The following is a 17,074-nucleotide window of genomic DNA, read 5'->3' as shown; positions in this document are numbered from 1 at the left end:
ATGATAATATCTCTCCACATGCAACAGTGTGGATCAGTCTTGCTACTGGGGTAGTTATGCTACAGTTCATCTCTTTTAAATCAATCTGGCAAGGTGTGCTTCCCACGCAAGAGAGCACAGATGCAAAAGACTCACCTATAAGTTCCTGCTGTTTGCCTCCAACATGTAATTGTGAACAAGAGCAGATTTGAATATGTCTTAAGATCCTTCCCCATTGTATGATTAAGTGACACAGCATTATAGGACAAGGAGAGGCAGATGAAGCTCTTGATTCTGGATGGTTACCAACATGACAGACCAAGCCAAGAAAAGATGTGCTTTCTGACATTCTGTTTAAGAACTTTCCTCTTTCTCATCTGGTCATTCTCCAATGGCACTAGAGTTGAGGGAGCGTTTCCTATAACTAGAGCAGAACTAGAAGGGCAAACAAAGGGCCTTTCCCCACTCGCTTCCATCCCCCCTATGCCGCGCACTGCTCTCAGTGCGCGGCATCCCAGGCGCGCGCCCAGGCATCCCCACGACCCCGCGCTCTGTGCGGGGTCGTCAAAAGGCGCCGTTCAGAAGAGCATCTGGGATGCCGCGTGCTGAGGGGTGCGACAGCAGCAGCTTCGGGGCGGCTGCGCCGTCGCCACCCCTCTCAGTGGGGAGTGCCGAGGGACCCCGCGCTACTCTCCTCGAGTAGCGCGGGGCTTAAGGTGAGTGGGGAAAGGGCCAAAGACTTCAGAAGGAGAGTTTGGATTCATACCCCACTTTGCTCAATCATAATGAGTCTCAAAGTGGCTTGCAAACTCCTTTCCCTTCCTCTCCCCACAACAAACGTCTTGTGAGGTAGGTGGGGCTCAGAGAGTTCAGAGAGAACTGTGACTAGTCCAAGATCACCCAGCAGGCTTTATGAATAGGAATGGGGAAACAAATACAGTTCACCAGACAAGGGTCAGGTGGAGGAGTGGGGAATCAAACCCGGTTCACCAGATTAGAGTCCACCTGCTGTTAACCACTACACCATTGTTTACTGACCGAATTAACTCTGAAATCAATCTGAGAATTTGAGCCAAACTAGATGTTATGGTGGCCACAGGTCCAACCTATGGCTGCTGATGTCATTTTGGAGGAAAATTTAGCCATTGACAAACATCTGCAACAGCCTGGGCTGGTGGCATCATGCAATATTCTCCCTACAAACCCCTCCTTGCTTTTTCAGGTGCTGAAAGCCTGGTTTGCCCCATTAGGATTAAGAATTCCAGCAAGCACAGGCAGCCGAGTCCGGCAGCCTCAGCAGAAAAGTTACCTCCTTCCTTCGGGCAAGGTATTCTCTTTGCACAAACACAAATTAGCTGCTGCGCCAAAAGGCAGCAGGTCTGAACTTCGCCCTACTCTTTGAAGACTGCAAAAGCCATTCCAGTTGGCTGCATTTTTGTGGCGACTCCAGGTAGTCCTAGCTTTTGACCCAACAGAAAACTTATAATCACAGAGTGAAGCACAAGCCAGCCTATACCCCCCACCCCCCAAAAATTGAACAAACAAGAATGACCTCCATTTCTTTTGTAATTCAAGATGACTGGAAAATGAACCAAAGGTGCTTGAGAACGAAGGAAGGAAAAATGCTTTAAGATCATCATGTTCTATTCTGCAAACCTTGGGAGCCGGCCAGTAGCCAATTATTCCTGAGCATTATTAATCACATCTTTTCCCACAATATCATGGGCATTTTCCAATATTAAACACAGACCAATGGCTAAAATCACTGTTAAACAAAATAAGGGATATCTTTTGACATAAGCAGTGCCTAGAAAAGCCAGCTGCCAGGAGAATTCTCTTCATTTCTAAGAAGCCAAACTATGGGGACATCCAAATTATGTTGACTACACATCTACAGTAGCACATCCAATGATTACCTTTCAGTTAGAAGAGATCTCAGCGCAAAAAAAGGTCCAATTTGAAATGAACCAGACATAGCCCAAAGTACTTCATTTCTGCTATAGGACAATAGCTGTTTATGACAGGCGTGATTTCTTCATTTCAACCTCTTTTTTGCAGATTCCTCAACTCAACAGGATACATTCTTCAGCTAAGAGGAATAGCATCCACATTTCCACTACAACCACAAATACATTCTAAATGATAAATTCTCTACTTATTCCTCAATCAGGAAACAATAAATTGCAACACACTTTACCCCAGCGCTTACTCTTTACAATGCTGGACTACTGTTATTCCCATGGCCTTCTCGGTGGCAGCTAGCATCATTACATGCCTTCAGTAAAGGCTGTATGATTTAAAATGCTTTGCTTAGTAATAATTTGCAATTATCCCAGATGCCTTGGACATGGGCTCATTCCGCACATGCAGAATAATGCACTTTCAAACTGCTTTCAATGCTCTTTGAAGCTGTGCGGAATGGCAAAATCCACTTGCAAACAGTTGTGAAAGTGGTTTGAAAATGCATTATTTTGTGTGTGCGGAAGGGGCAATGGATGCTTTCAGTACCTGATGTATGTCAAATGTGAGATTAAAAGACACCAAATGTTCATTTGGGTTTCCTTGATGCTAAGCTCTCTTTCCCTACTCAGGCATTGGTCAACTAAGTCCCTTTACAGTGCCTGCCAGGCCTTAGCGCTAGTGACCCTGAAACCTTTTATCCATGCAGATTAATGCAATTTAATATTATTGTCTTAGCAGCAATCCTATCCATAGCTGAACAACGTAGCTGAGCTGAAGGCTTGAACATAATTTATTTGTATTGACATTTAATTGTTTAGTTGTTAATTGTTTAGTTTTGATTGTGTTTAGTTGTATTATGATTTAATTTTGTTGTACACCGCCCAGAGCCCTTCGGGGATAGGGCGGTATATAAAACTAAACAATAAATAAATAAAACTGAACAATAAATAAATAAATAAATAAATCTGGAATTCTCCTGACCCAACCAAACCCTTGTACAGACACAGTCATCAAGCGTTTTATCCTTGGACTGTCAGCTTCTGACCTAGAGACAGTATTTGACTTTCATGACCCCGGGTAGCCAGCTTTTAGAAATACCTTCTGCTCCTGTGCTTGGACGCTTCTTTAATCTTACTCACTTATCTAGCCTGCAGATAATACCCTTTTAAAAACTGTGCTTGGATTTTAAAACTGTGGTCTAATTCTTTTGTACTTTGGTCACATTGTGAGAAGACAAGACTCTCTGGAAAAGCCAGTAATTCTAGGAAAAGTTGAAGTCAGTTGGAAAAGAAGAAGACTAAGTGGGAGATAGATTAGCCCTGTAAAGGAAGTCACAGTCCTTAGTTTGTAGGACCCAACCAAATTAATGATAGGACATTTTGGAAGACATTGATTCATAAGGTCATCGTGAGTTGGAAGTCACTTGATGGCTCTTAATACAAACACATGCACATTTTATCCCTCTGTGGAATGCAGCAGTACACAACTTACAGTTAGTGGGTGAGAGAAGGTGGGGGGGGGGGTTTGGGGGGGAGAGGCTCATCTCATGACAGCTTTCCCTTTGGTTTGCATTTAAGAACCCACCCCCCCCCCCAGTTATCTGTTGTTCTTGGTGGTACTTGGTGGAGCAGCAGTGGCGAAGTGGCTAAGAGCAGGTGCACTCTGATCTGGAGGAACCGGGTTTGATTCCCAGCTCTGCCGCTTGAGCTGTGGAGGCTTATCTGGGGAACCAGATTAGCTTGTGCACTCCAACACATGCCAGCTGGTTGACCTTGGGCTAGTCACAGCTTTTCGGAGCTCTCTCAGCCCAACCCACCTCACAGGGTGTTTGTTGTGAGGGGGAAGGGAAAGGAGATTGTAAGCCCCTTGGAGTCTCCTATAGGAGAGAAAGCGGGGATATAAATCCAAACTCTTCTTCTTCTTCTACTTTCGATAAGTCAATTGGTCATTGTAAAGAAAACGGTGAAAGGTCAGCAAGCAACTAATTAGTCATCATCTTATGGAATGAGACTGCATCACACAAAGATGCAAGAAGCCAAGAAAAATAACAGTCAAGGGAAGAAGCCAAGAAAAACAGCAGCCTAGGGCAGGGCAGAAGAAAACTTGTCACAAATTGAACCCATCTAGGAGGAAACCCAAGACTTCCGGATTGCAAACATCTTTCCAAATATCACCCAGTTACATTTCACCACTCACTTCCAAACATTCCTTTCTGAAGAGAGCAAACCATGAATCCAGAGAGCCTATATCTTTCCATAGCCTCAGTGGGCAATCAATGTCTGAGCTTTCAAGCAGAATTTGGCAGCCTTGCAGGCCAGCACACACAAACCATAAAAGGGCTCTTGAGATTTTGGCTGGCAGCTGTTGCAAAACCATGAAGCAGCATGCAGGAATTCCCAGTGGGCCAGTTGCGCTCAAGTCCCATTCCGGAGTATTTGCATGCTGAACTCAGAGAACCGCACAGGTCAGATTGCAACAGCTGCCTGTGATGGAAAAATTAATTGCCTCTTTAAAACATCTCAGTTTGACTCCTACTTGGCCACTTTTTACTGGAAGCCAAGCACACAGTGAACAACCGTCCTTAATTAATTAATGCACAGACACATGTACACTCAGGCAATACCAACAGTATTTTTATTCCATGCTTTGCTATTGACCATAAACAAAGAAGTAAATCAACAATATTATAGCTGGGTTCAGGACACTAATGATTAAAAAGAGAGCATTTCAGAGAGCAGCTGTAGCTAGCCTTTGATGCTTGCCTATGAAATACATTTTACAGGGATAAATAAACCGGGAGGATTTGATCAAGAAAGCTAAGAAACCTAATATACATAACGCACCCAAAAAATAATTCAAAATCCATACCATACCCTGCCTATGGCATCTGTTGAGATTTGTTCATGCTTGCTACTCACCCATAAGCCAGGCTTCCTGTATTGGTGCCTAGTTCTAAAATTATGGGTTTTGGTTGTATCTCCGCAACACAAATATCACTTCCCATCTTAACTTCCACTAGATTCTCCTCAAATAAAAAGAACATCACAAGATGTTCATGTTAGAACTAAGGTCCTGAAAATCTTGGGTGCCATGTCTTATGGAAGCAATCATGAGAGAGGAACCATCAGAGATCTTCATAATTGTTAACCCTGCGGGCACTTTTGGTATTTTGAGAACAGATAATGGGTGTCACAACCAAATAGCTGCCGGGGGCGGGGGCGGAGAGGGGAACTAATCACAAAATGGTTGTGATATCCATGTAGGGATAGGTTCAATCAACAAGCTGTTGGAAGCTTCCATCTCAAGCATTTTCCTATGACTGCCAGAGTTTCAAAATCTATGTTCCTTGCAGATGCAAAGACGATGCCCACAGGGCAGGGGCATACTGCCAGAAGGACATATGGGGTCAAATGTCCCCGGGCTGCGGCCATTTAGTCACATGGGGAGCGATTTTCCCTGCACACCCCTCCTCCTTCCCCACCGGGTCCATACACTGACTTCAAGACCTGGTGCAAAAAAATTGTTTGGTCATGGTGGGGGAGGGCAGCCGCCCATACGGGGGGTGGGGGTGACACTCAGATTTTGCACTGGGCTACATTTTCCCTAGATATGCTTCTGCCATATGCTTCTGGACTTCCCCAGAATTCACAACTGAATTTACAACTGAATACAGACATTGATTCCCCTGGAAGAAATGGTGGCTTTGGAGGGTGGACTCTATGGCATTACGTCCCTGCTGAGTTCTCACCCCAAACTCTGCTCTCCCTACTCACTGCCCCCAAAGATCTAGTTTCCCAAGCTGCAGCTTGCAACTCTACCAGGCTCTATCAAATTTAAGAGAAAACCCTTCTACACCCAGGCTACAGACTACAAAAAAGCTACTCCAAATAGTATATGAACCCAAACATGCTGTATTTATGCAGGCCAATCCTTAAAGCGAGTAAGTGCTTTAAATATGGATAACAACAAGAAGACAAACAAATAACATACATGAATACCAGCCCATGGGCAAGCACTGAAATGAAACACAGCAACCAAAACCTGGTACAAAAGTCTCAGTGCAGGCTTGGCTGAATAACTGGCATTCAAGCAATGGCATCTCAGACAAGTGGTGAGGGCACAACCAATTCCTGGTGCATGCAGTCTCGATCTAGGTGGTTTAAAGGTATTCTCACGTATGGCAAACAAGCAGGTAGATCCCAAAGAACACGTAGACAGGAAACTCTGAATCACCTCCATTTCGACGGTAGACAGCTTCGTCAGTAATGATTTATTTTCGGGTGCTTGCCCCATTGGAGATTGCCAAGTCAAGCCCATGGTGAGTAAAGTGCAGCTTGTACCACTTCCTGATAAATAAAGGGATTGTCTTCTTGGTAACATGCAGTAAGCTATGTAATGAACGCCACAAGCATGGCAGTTCTAAAGATGCTCCTTGACTCAATGATGCCCAGTGGATTACGCCGAAGAAGCTCCAGCAGAATCCTCCACAAGACACATGACATGAGGCTGTCTGGCTGAACTACCCATCCTTTACAATCTTATTATGATTGTTTATTGCAGTATATCAATCAACAGCTATGCACTAATAAAGCTGACTCCGTGGCATCTGAAACTATTGCAGGGCTCATTTCAAAATCCAGTTGCCCGTTTGTCACCCATTGTGACGCCTTGCATCTGATCATGATTGCTGTGGGAACCTTCTAGCACCAGCTGACACCAGTACAATCCCAGTACAATGATGTGAATTTTGCAGGAAAATTCTGAAGTCCCGACTTGGAGGTCCATTGCATTGTATTGTTAGCATACAGTTGCCATTTGCCTCCTTCCCTGCAAACGGCACCTCTGGAGCTTCCATTTAGATCAGGAAAGCAGCAGATAAGAAACCCCCCATTTCCTACCACTGTAATTCCAAATTGATGCCCCCTCCAAAAGAGTTGCTGGGTTGCAGTTTAACACAGAGGCCCCTTCCGCATGCGCAGAATAATGCACTTTCAATCCACTTTCAATGCACTTTGCAGCTGGATTTTATTGTGCGGAATAGCAAAATCCACTTGCAAACAATTGTGCAAGTGGATTGAAAGTGCATTATTCTGCATGTGCGGAAGGACCTAGAGACAACGACACACACACACACACACACACACACACACACACAGAGAGAGAGAGAGAGAGAGAGAGAGAGAGAGAGATCTGGTCATAAAGCTTGCATAATGTGTCTACTTTGCAAAATGTCACTACAGCAATGCCCTTTTTTCTTCTTGACATATCTGTCAATAACAGTAGGGGGGAACAGAACAGCTCCCGGAAGAAGGAAGAAAATGAGGAAAGTCATATTCTGTATTTTATGGCTGATGAGATCCCTATGCAAAATTGAGTTCAAAAGCAGTAAATCAATAGCCACAATCTCAGTCTGACAAGACATTTAAAACAATTCATGTAACACATTTAACTTGAAGTGGGCAAGGCAGAAATTGGTCCAAACAGAACTGTAGTAACCAAAAGCATATGAGCCTTCTTTGAAGAACGTCCTGTGGGAGTATCCACCAGTGAGAGATTTTTCCCATGTTGCATCCTTAAGCCATGAAGCCCATTCATGCCTGATGTTTGGAGTAAAAAGACGGCAGGTCAGGCAGGTATTGGAGACACGAGTTTCACTGAGATAAAAAAAAGGGTATTCTTCATGCTTATTATTCTGAGCCACCCTTGATTCCCCACTGGGAACATTTTTTTAAACAACGCCATTTCAACTATTTCCACCACCCTGCGACAGAATTTCAAAGGCACCCACAGGCTCAACAACCTAATACAGGGAACAGAGATAAATACAAACACAACATCTATATCTGGGACCCCTCATATAGGGAACAGAGATAAATACAAACACAACATCTTTATTAAAGTTCTTTTAAAAATGTTTAAAATGTTTAAAAAAGCATTTTGCAGTCCTTGCCCTCTTCATAAGAATGCCCCCAAACTAAAGCTGAAAATAATTTAGTTGACTCAAATGTCCACTAGCATCAGGAAAATAGCCGATAGGGTTATTCTGTAGAATACTTAAGCAAGATCTTGTGCAAGAGTTTCAAGTGGTGAGATAATGGCTAGATTCTATAACAATTCTCACGCTTCTGCATGCACAAGAGATTGTGCAAACTCCTGTGCAAACAGAAGGACATTTTGGGAAATGAATCTTCCATCTTTCATGTGATGTTCTTGCGCAAGTCCTAAGAGTGGGTTTTCCTGTAGTGGAGAGCCCTGACCTGGTTGGCTCAGACCAGCCTGACCTCATCAGATCTCTGAAATGGTCTCAGAAAAAAAGATGTCAGTATGGTCAGTTGAGGTGCAGTGGCCGAGAAAGTTGTATGCTTCCACATTAGAATATAGTCCCGAACGAGTATGAGAATTATCATTCATTTTTACATGCAGCCTTTGTCAAAGTCATTATTTTGTGCATCATTGAACATGGTACTATGATGCAAATGCTTTTATGGTTCACTGAATTACATGTATTTTTATTTTTAAAGGAATTTGGGGGGCAGGGGTAGGTAGGCACTAGGAAGAAGAAGAAGAAGAAGAAGAAGAAGAAGAGTTTGGATTTATATCCCCCCTTTCTCTCCTGCAGAAGACTCAAAAGGGCTTACAATCTCCTTGCCCTTCCCCCCTCACAACAAACACCCTGTGAGGTAGGTGGGGCTGAGAGAGCTCAGAAGAGCTGTGACTAGCCCAAAGTCACCCAGCTGGCGTGTGTGGGAGTGTACAGGCTAATCTGAATTCCCCAGATAAGCCTCCACAGCTCAGGTGGCAGAGCGGGGAATCAAACCCGGTTCCTCCAGATTAGATACATGAGCTCTTAACCTCCTACGCCACTGCTGCTCCTAGGACCCAAGCAGAGCATTCTACAGTGAAGAAGGTCTGGCATGTTGAGTTCTGTGTAGGAGGAATAAACAACTCTACCAACATCATTTTTTTTGACAAAGTATAATAGTTGGATGGGAGCCCACCAAGAAAGTCTAAGGTCATAGGATCATAGAATTATAGAGTTGGATGAGACTACAGGGGCCATCAAGTCCAACCCCTTGCCATGCAGGAATACAAATCAAAGCACTCCTGACAGACTATAAAGCCATCCAGCCTCTGTTTAAAAACATCCGAAGAAGGGGACTCCACCACCCTCCAAGGCAGCATATTCCACTGTTGAACAGTCCTTATTGTCAGGAAATTCTTCCTAGTGTTTAGGTGGAATCTCTTTTCCTGTACTTTGAATCCATTACTCCTTGTCCTACTCTCTGGAGCAGCAGAAAACAAGCTTGCTTCCTCTTCAACATGACACCCCTTAAAATATTTAAACATGAACATGGGTCACTACACAAAGGCAGGAAATGGTAAACCATCTCTGAACTTCCCTCACCCTGAAAACCCCATGGAGTCATCAGAAGGCACTTTCCACCACGAAGAGTGTAAAGCATCTTTTGCATGTGGAAAGACACCATGAGATTCAACCCAATATGATTTTCCAACACCTTATTCATTGAGTAAATATTTAAACTCATTACTCCAACAGGAGTGCCAACAACCTGGAGGGAAAAAAACTGTCTTTCCCTACTAAGAGAAGATTAAGGTGTAGAAACAGGCAGGTAAAGCTTTCCAAGGCATGGAGGTAAATAACCTCACATAGTAAATAACATATTCTGCCTGTTATTAAAGAAGCAGAACATATTTTCTCCAGGCTGTTGACTGCCTGACACTACAACTGTCAGTCAGTAATCTATTATAGGCATGGACCTGCAGGAGAAAACATACATCAGCAAAGTGGCTATAAGGACAGACAGACAGACAGACAGACAGACAGACAGACAGACAGACAGACAGACAGACAGAGAGGCTCATTCCGCACATGCAGAATAATGCACTTTCAAACTGCTTTCAGTGCTCTTTGAAGCTGTGCGGAATGGCAAAATCCACTTGCAAACAGTTGTGAAAGTGGTTTGAAAATGCATTATTTTGCGTGTGCGGAAGGGGCCAGAGAGAGAGAGAGAGAGAGAGAGATTCTTCCATTGTGGGTGAATAAAGTGCAGTCAAGTCACAGCTTATATATGGCAACCTGAGTAGGGGGCTTTCAAGGCAAGTGAGAAGCAGAGGTGGCTGGCCATTGGCTTCCTCTGCGGAGTCTTCCTTGGTGGTCTCCCTTCCAAGTACAGACCTACTCAGCTTCCAAGTTCCAACAAGATTGGCCTGGGCCATGCCACTTCGCATCCCAATCTTCCATTAAGAAATATTTTTGAAAGCAAACACATGTCGCTAATTAGTGTACCTCACTAGACCCTGATGGTTGCACAGAATCTGGCAACTCTGTCTGGGTTCCATGTTTAACGTCTTCAAGAAGGTACCTCCTTTCTCCAGTCTTCCTTGCATTTTGGGGGAATGGGGATAATAAATGCATATTTAAGATCATTATAGAAGATGCAATGCACCAGTACGTTTCCAGACCTACTTTACAGCCACAAGAGTGATTTAGCCTGCAAAATTCAACCCATATGGAGAACTCCACACCACCTTTCCCTTCAAAAGCCATCGTTTCCCAGATATCACTTAAGTAGTTGGAAATTTCTTCATGGAAAGAAGAACCACAGTTAGCGCCTCCTACGCATGGTTTCACGTCATTTCATTGAGGTTATTTTACAGCAGTTTTGTTTTGATTATGTTTGAATGCAATGCCACTTATTAAGGAGAAACGTTAACCAGGTCAGAATCTACATGCTGCCCTCTGATTGCTAGGAGACATATATGTCCAGTCCAGGCTATCTGAATGCAGCATTCTCTTGACCCAACCCCAGAAAAAATGGGTGTGTGTGTGTGTCTATTATGACCGAAGAAGAAGAGTAGTAGTAGTTTGGATTTATATCCCACCTTTCTCTCCTGTAAGAAGACTCAAGGTGGCTTATAAGCTCCTTTCCCTTCCTCTCTCCACAATAGACACCTTATGAGGTAGGTGGGGCTGAGAGAGTTCTGAAGTACTGTGACTAGCCCAAGGTCACCCAGCAGGAATGTAGGAGTGCAGAAACACATCTGGTTCACCAGAGAAGCCTCTGCCACTCAGGTGGAGGAGTGGGGAATCAAACTGGGTTCTCCAGAATAGAATCCACCTGCTCTTAACCACTACACCACCCTAGAGAGGAGAAGTGATGTACATTCCTGAATCAGATGTTATTTCCTCTCAACAGTGAGGAAGGGCTGGGTGGCTGCCTGATGCCTTAATGGTTTGAGCTTTTTTCCTCAGAATGTGACATTTGAACAGGTTTAAAAGACATTTCACAGGAATTTTGCACCACACCTTAAGAGTAAAGGTAAACTGCTACTTGTTTTAAGCTGAATATCACTTCTGCCTTGTTTATGGACAACAAATTCACTTGCTCTGACCCAAATGGCCCAGACTAACCTTACCTCATCAGATCTCAGAAGCTAAGTAAGGTTTGCCCTGGTTGGTATGTGGATGAGAGACCACCAAGGAATTCCAGGGTCGCTATGAGGAGCCAGGCAATTGCAAACCACCTACACTCAGTAAATCTTATGATGTCATCTACCAATACTCAGCTTTCATTCATACCTATATGTTGCATAGACTGAGAAAGGAACTTATGATATAACAAGGCTTTGTCCATGTTCAAGGCTGATAAGGTAGATACAACTTGCTAATGATAGCCTGTAATTTGATAAGACATCAGAGTGACACTCTCATTTTAGCTACCACTTTCTTCACCTCAAGCAAAATGGCCTTGTTTTTATGGCGCATGTAGTGAATGAAGCTCATCTCCCCCTCAAAACCTTCTGGGGTGGTACTTGTAGATTCCCAAATCCTGAATTTCCAAACCAGGATGTCAAAATGTATTGTTCCAAAGTTACAAAACAGTAGGATGGCTGGATTCTGTCTTAGACCACAGCTCTAGGCTGTATCTAGAATAATCAGGTACAATTTGCTCTTTTTTCTGTGTTTGTAATTTATGATCCCTAGATCCTCATTATCTGTTAAATTATAGTCCATGCAGGCTTCATAGTCTGCATTCACATTTGTGCTAGTATGTCAACCTTTAACTTCAGCCTCAGCACCTATGTCCAGCAACAGGCAAATGTCACCTGAGGGCTCATGGCCTTGTGCATAATTGCTGACCTTGAAGATGTTACTCTGCAGTGTCAGGCCACTAGTTGTTTACTTGACCCGCCCAGGCAACTGTGTTGCTACTGAGATAGTCAAATGTGCACGTCCTTTCTGCATCCAAGAATGAATTGCTGAAATGAGGACTAAAGGGACATCTTTGCCAAAGGCTTTACTGGAATGTCAGATTAAGTAAGTCAGTAGGGTCAGCAAATGCTGCTGGCTGGCCTTTAACCTTTGCTCAGTTCAGTGGTGACCTGTTCAAAATTTGTGGCCAACCAAGTTGTTTTTTTAAGTGCCTCCAAGTGGCAATCAGAACCTTCCCAAAGAGATTACTTGCTGCTGGACAAGTCACATTGTGATTTCTTTCCCCCACTATGTACATCCACATTGTCTACGGTGGATTCCGCATGGGCCAAAACCAGCGGTCTGAGAACAGTGTGAATCCTTTTACACCCTTTTAAACCATTTTACACCGTTTTCATACCACTGGTTTTGGCCCTTACAGAACCCGCCTACAGCAGTGGTTCCCAATCTTTTTGGTATGGTGGTCCACAAGTCCAAAATTATTCATATAGAGTGAGCCAGTGTGGTATGGTGGTTAAAATGTTGGACTAGAACCTGAGAACCCCAGGTTGGAATCCCCACTTGCAACATGGAAGATGGCCAGGTGACCTTGGGCCAGTCACTCATTTTCAGCTAGTATTTGGATGGGAGACCTCTAAGGAATACCAGGGGCATGACAGAGAGGCAGGCAATGGCAGACCATATCTGCAAAAAAAAATAACTCATTTAAGTATTGCCTGGCCTGTTGCTTCTGGTGCCCTACCAGCGTTGCAAAATTCACATTGCCTTGAAGCCAACTCTCTACTGATTTCAGCATTCCATTTTCTGTAATGAGAAACCAACAAGCATTACACAAAGGGTGCAGCTGCCCCCACTATGAATCCCAGACAAGGTGGGGTTCATCTCCTCCTCCTCTGCCAGCTGGGCCAGAGGCACTGGTTTGAAGAGCTATGCAAAGATGGAAGACGGGGTGAAAAGGTGGGTAAAAAGGGGCACCATGCAATATGTCTCCCTTGGCAGGTAGAGAGCAGGGAGGCATTGTAGGGGGCTGGGCAAGAGCTGGGCAGCTAAAGGAACAACCCCAACATACCCACCCACACATGCCTCTTTCTCTCCACTTTTGGTTTTTCCATAGCAGGCTGAACAGCAACCATTTACTCACCACACTTCCCCTTTTTTCCCCAGTTACTGTTGTAAAGTTACTAGGTCAGATGGCTTTTTCCTCTCTCATTGTTGTCACAAGAAGGGAAGGGGAGATAAAAATGTGAGAAGCTGGCAAGGAGAACATCAACAGAAGAGACAAAGGGCAGGAGCTGCCAGTAGGAAGGGCTAGACTGCAATCCATTTTCAGAGGCATCATGGCTCACTTTGGGGTTCCAACCCACAGGATGGGAAACACTGGTCTATAGTCCTTTGAAATATACCACCCTTCTATTTTATTTTAGTGGGCATAATCGTGAGGATCACTTTTGGTTAATACAAGGGGTACACACTATCCATATCTGTCTGTCTGTCTGTCTGTCTGTCTGTCTGTCCGTCCGTCCGTCCGTCATCGCAAATGGTTAATAGTTTTAGCTCATAAAAAGCCAAATATTGTTTTCACTATTGCTGAGCAGCATGTAAAGGTGGGCCTATTTGCTGTATCCTCTCCTTCTGCATTTAATTGCCAGTGTCAAAACAGTACTAACAAGCATGGCTAACAGATGAACGTGGGCAGGATTTGTACCAACAAATTGTGGCCTCGCCCCTCTCTCTTTAAGAGATTATCTTCAAAGCTAAATCACAGCTGTAGTTCTCTCCAGGTGTATTTTTTTTCCTCCAAGAAAGAAGCTTCGTTGAAGGGACAAACACAGCAGGCAAGCGCCAGCCAGAAAAGAGCAGGCGTCACTCAGTTCCAGAGTTTTGAGATTTCAGCTTTTGTTATAGCCCCATTATTGACTTACTGTGTTGTTCAGTTCACCTGCCTCTGCGTAGCAACCCTGGATTTCCTTAGTGGTCTCCCATCCAATTACCAGGGCTGACCATGCTTAGCTTCTGAGATCTGATGACATCAGGGTAGCCTGGGCTATCCAGCTGGAAATACAGAATACTGTAAGTAGTTATTTTGCTCGCAGTAAGTGTAGCAATAGTACAGTATAGTATCATAATCTGCAGTATAGTATTTCAAATATCAGTGATGTTTGGAAAGGTATTAATTTGGTAGATCATGTGTCACGAAAGCCTCCCAAACCCTGTTACTGATAAATGAGCTTCATCAGTTCCCTCCCTGAGGTCCCAATTCATCCCTGAAAAAATGATACTAAACAATTCATTCACCCATGTTTCATAGGCATCAGCTTGGCATAGCTGAGTCATGCCAAGGGAACTAGGAAGTATGAATCAGGGTTTTAAGAAGCAAGAGAAGGACTCTAGTTTACTCTCATGCCCTTATTCATTCACACAAAATTTGCATTTAATTTGATTAATTATAGTGTGGATCTAACCAGATTTCACCATTACCAAAATCAGTAAACATTTCACAAGGTAACTGAAACTCTGCTTTTAAAGCACAATTCATTCAACAATGGCATCCTATAATATGCCATCTTGTATTGAAGATACACTATCCCCCTGGCTCTCTCCCTTCTTGCTTGCTTGCTTCTTTGGGAAGGTGTGTGGCTTAATGAGAGGTAGGTAGCTGCAGAGAACATTTCCAAATCTATTTTGAGTTGACTAGACAGATTTTGAATTTGAACAGCCCAGATCTGAGAATGGTGAAAGCTTTTCAAACCTTGTCAGCATCAGTGTTTATAAGAAACACACATTTGGGAGTTGGAAACTTCTTTTTTGTTTCAGATTTGTACTCTTATAGTCTTAGGGCCAGGGATTTTCCTATTATGGGTGGGCGGGCTTCGGCGCAAGCTACACTGCCGCCCAAGTGAGGGCAGTGGCACGGCTTCAGGACCTGGCCCATGCTTGCGGGGGGGGGGGGGGCAAGAGGGGGGTGTCGACCCGCAATTACCTCTAGACTACTTACTTTCCTTTATTGGCATTTAGATTGTACATTAGACCAAGTTCTGAATAAAATCAAGATACATTAGAGTTGTACACAAAGAGCAAAGAACAAGATAGTTACATAATGTTTCATATATCCAGACTTCACAATCAGGTTTTCTAAAGAAACTGGCAGCTTTAGAGCCCAGATCCAGCTATGCCAAATGAGGGCAACACAGGGATTAACGATTAGAGATAACAAATAAATAACGAATTACCAACTAAAAATTACTGGTGGTGTTTTTGGTGCTTACCTGAAATGTGAATCTGCTGAATGTTAAAATATGTAATACAGAAAAAAAATTAAATGCACAGATATAAGATGGGTGACAACTGGTTGGGCAACAGTACATGTGAACGGGATATGGGAACCTTAGTAGACCATAAACTGAACATGAGTCAGCAGCGTGATGCAGCAGCCAAGAAAGTAATGTGATTCTGTGCAACATCAAGAGGAGTCTATCTAGATCAAGGGATGTAATAGTACCACTCTGTTCTGCACTGGTCAGACCTCAGCTGGAATGCTGTGTGCAGTTCTGGGCACCATAATTCAAGAAGGATATTGACAAGCTGGAATGGGTCCAGAGAAGGGCAACCAAAATGGTAAAATGTCCGGAATCCATGCCCTACAAGGAGAAACTTAGGGAGCTGGGTATGTTTAGTCTGGCAAAGAGAAGGTTAAGGGGTGACATGATAGCCATATTTAAATATTTGGAGGGATGTCATGTTGAAGAGGTTGCAAGTTTGTTTTCTGCTGCCTCAGAGACTAGGACATGGAGTTACAGGAAAGGAGATTGCACCTAAACATTTGGAAGAACTTTCTGATGATAAGGGCTGTCTGACAGTGGAATATGCTGCCTCAGAGTGTGGTGGAGACCCCTTCTTTGGAGGTTTTCAATCAGGAGCCGGATGGCCATCTGGCAAGAGTGCTTTGATTGTGTTTTCCTGCATGGCAGGGGGTAGGACTTGATTGCCCTTGTGGTCTCTTCCAATTCTATGATTCTATCATTTAGTCAGCACCCTTACTAGAGGAATGGAAGTTAGACAAAATCATATTAAATGACTGAACAGGGAACCATGTTAGAGTTCGGGAAATTAATAATCTGAAATCATCAATTCTTCCTTTAACCATTTTCTAGGCAAAAGGGTTAAAGGAAGAATAATTAAATATTTAGAAAACAAACATTGCTAGATAAAACAGCATATCTTTTGAAAAGAGCAACCCCAATCCACCATTCTTTGAAATATGATCAAACGTGCAGACAGGGATGTTCTAGTAGATTATACATGGATTTCCATTTTTAAAAAAAGTTCACTAAAATTACTCATGAAAGTCTGCTGAATATATTTTAATAGCACCAGGATAAAAGGACAGAGCAGACATATTTCTCTCTCTAATCATAATGAATGAAACTGATCAGCTGTAAGTATAAGAAGGTAAAACTTTGTTATATAATGCTGCTAACATATACATAATGCTGCTAACATACCAAATTTACTGCCACAAATTATAGTAACAGTCCTCTTTTTTGCCATCAAGTTACCGCTGACATATGGTGACCCCACAGGGTTTTCAAGGCACTAGACATTCAGAGATAGTTTGCCATTACCTTTGCCTGCCTCCTTGGAGGTCTCCCATTCAAATAGTGACCAGGGCAGCCACTACTTAGATTCTAAGATCTGACAACATCAGGAGTGAGTCAGGGGTTGTGTATGTCCTCCCCCCCACATCTGTCTCAGCCTCTCATCTGCAGCATGGGAACAAAAGTACTCACCTCCCATAAGAAGTTTACAAGATAATTAAGTGCTTTGAACACTTGAAAGTGCTACATAAATGCTAAACATTATTAAAGGACTGGATTTGGACTCTATGGAGCGGTTGTGAGT

Source organism: Sphaerodactylus townsendi, linkage group LG12, assembly GCF_021028975.2.
Source record: "Sphaerodactylus townsendi isolate TG3544 linkage group LG12, MPM_Stown_v2.3, whole genome shotgun sequence".
In the NCBI taxonomy this organism is placed as follows: domain Eukaryota; kingdom Metazoa; phylum Chordata; class Lepidosauria; order Squamata; family Sphaerodactylidae; genus Sphaerodactylus; species Sphaerodactylus townsendi.
Note: the sequence above shows the minus strand (reverse complement) of the source record.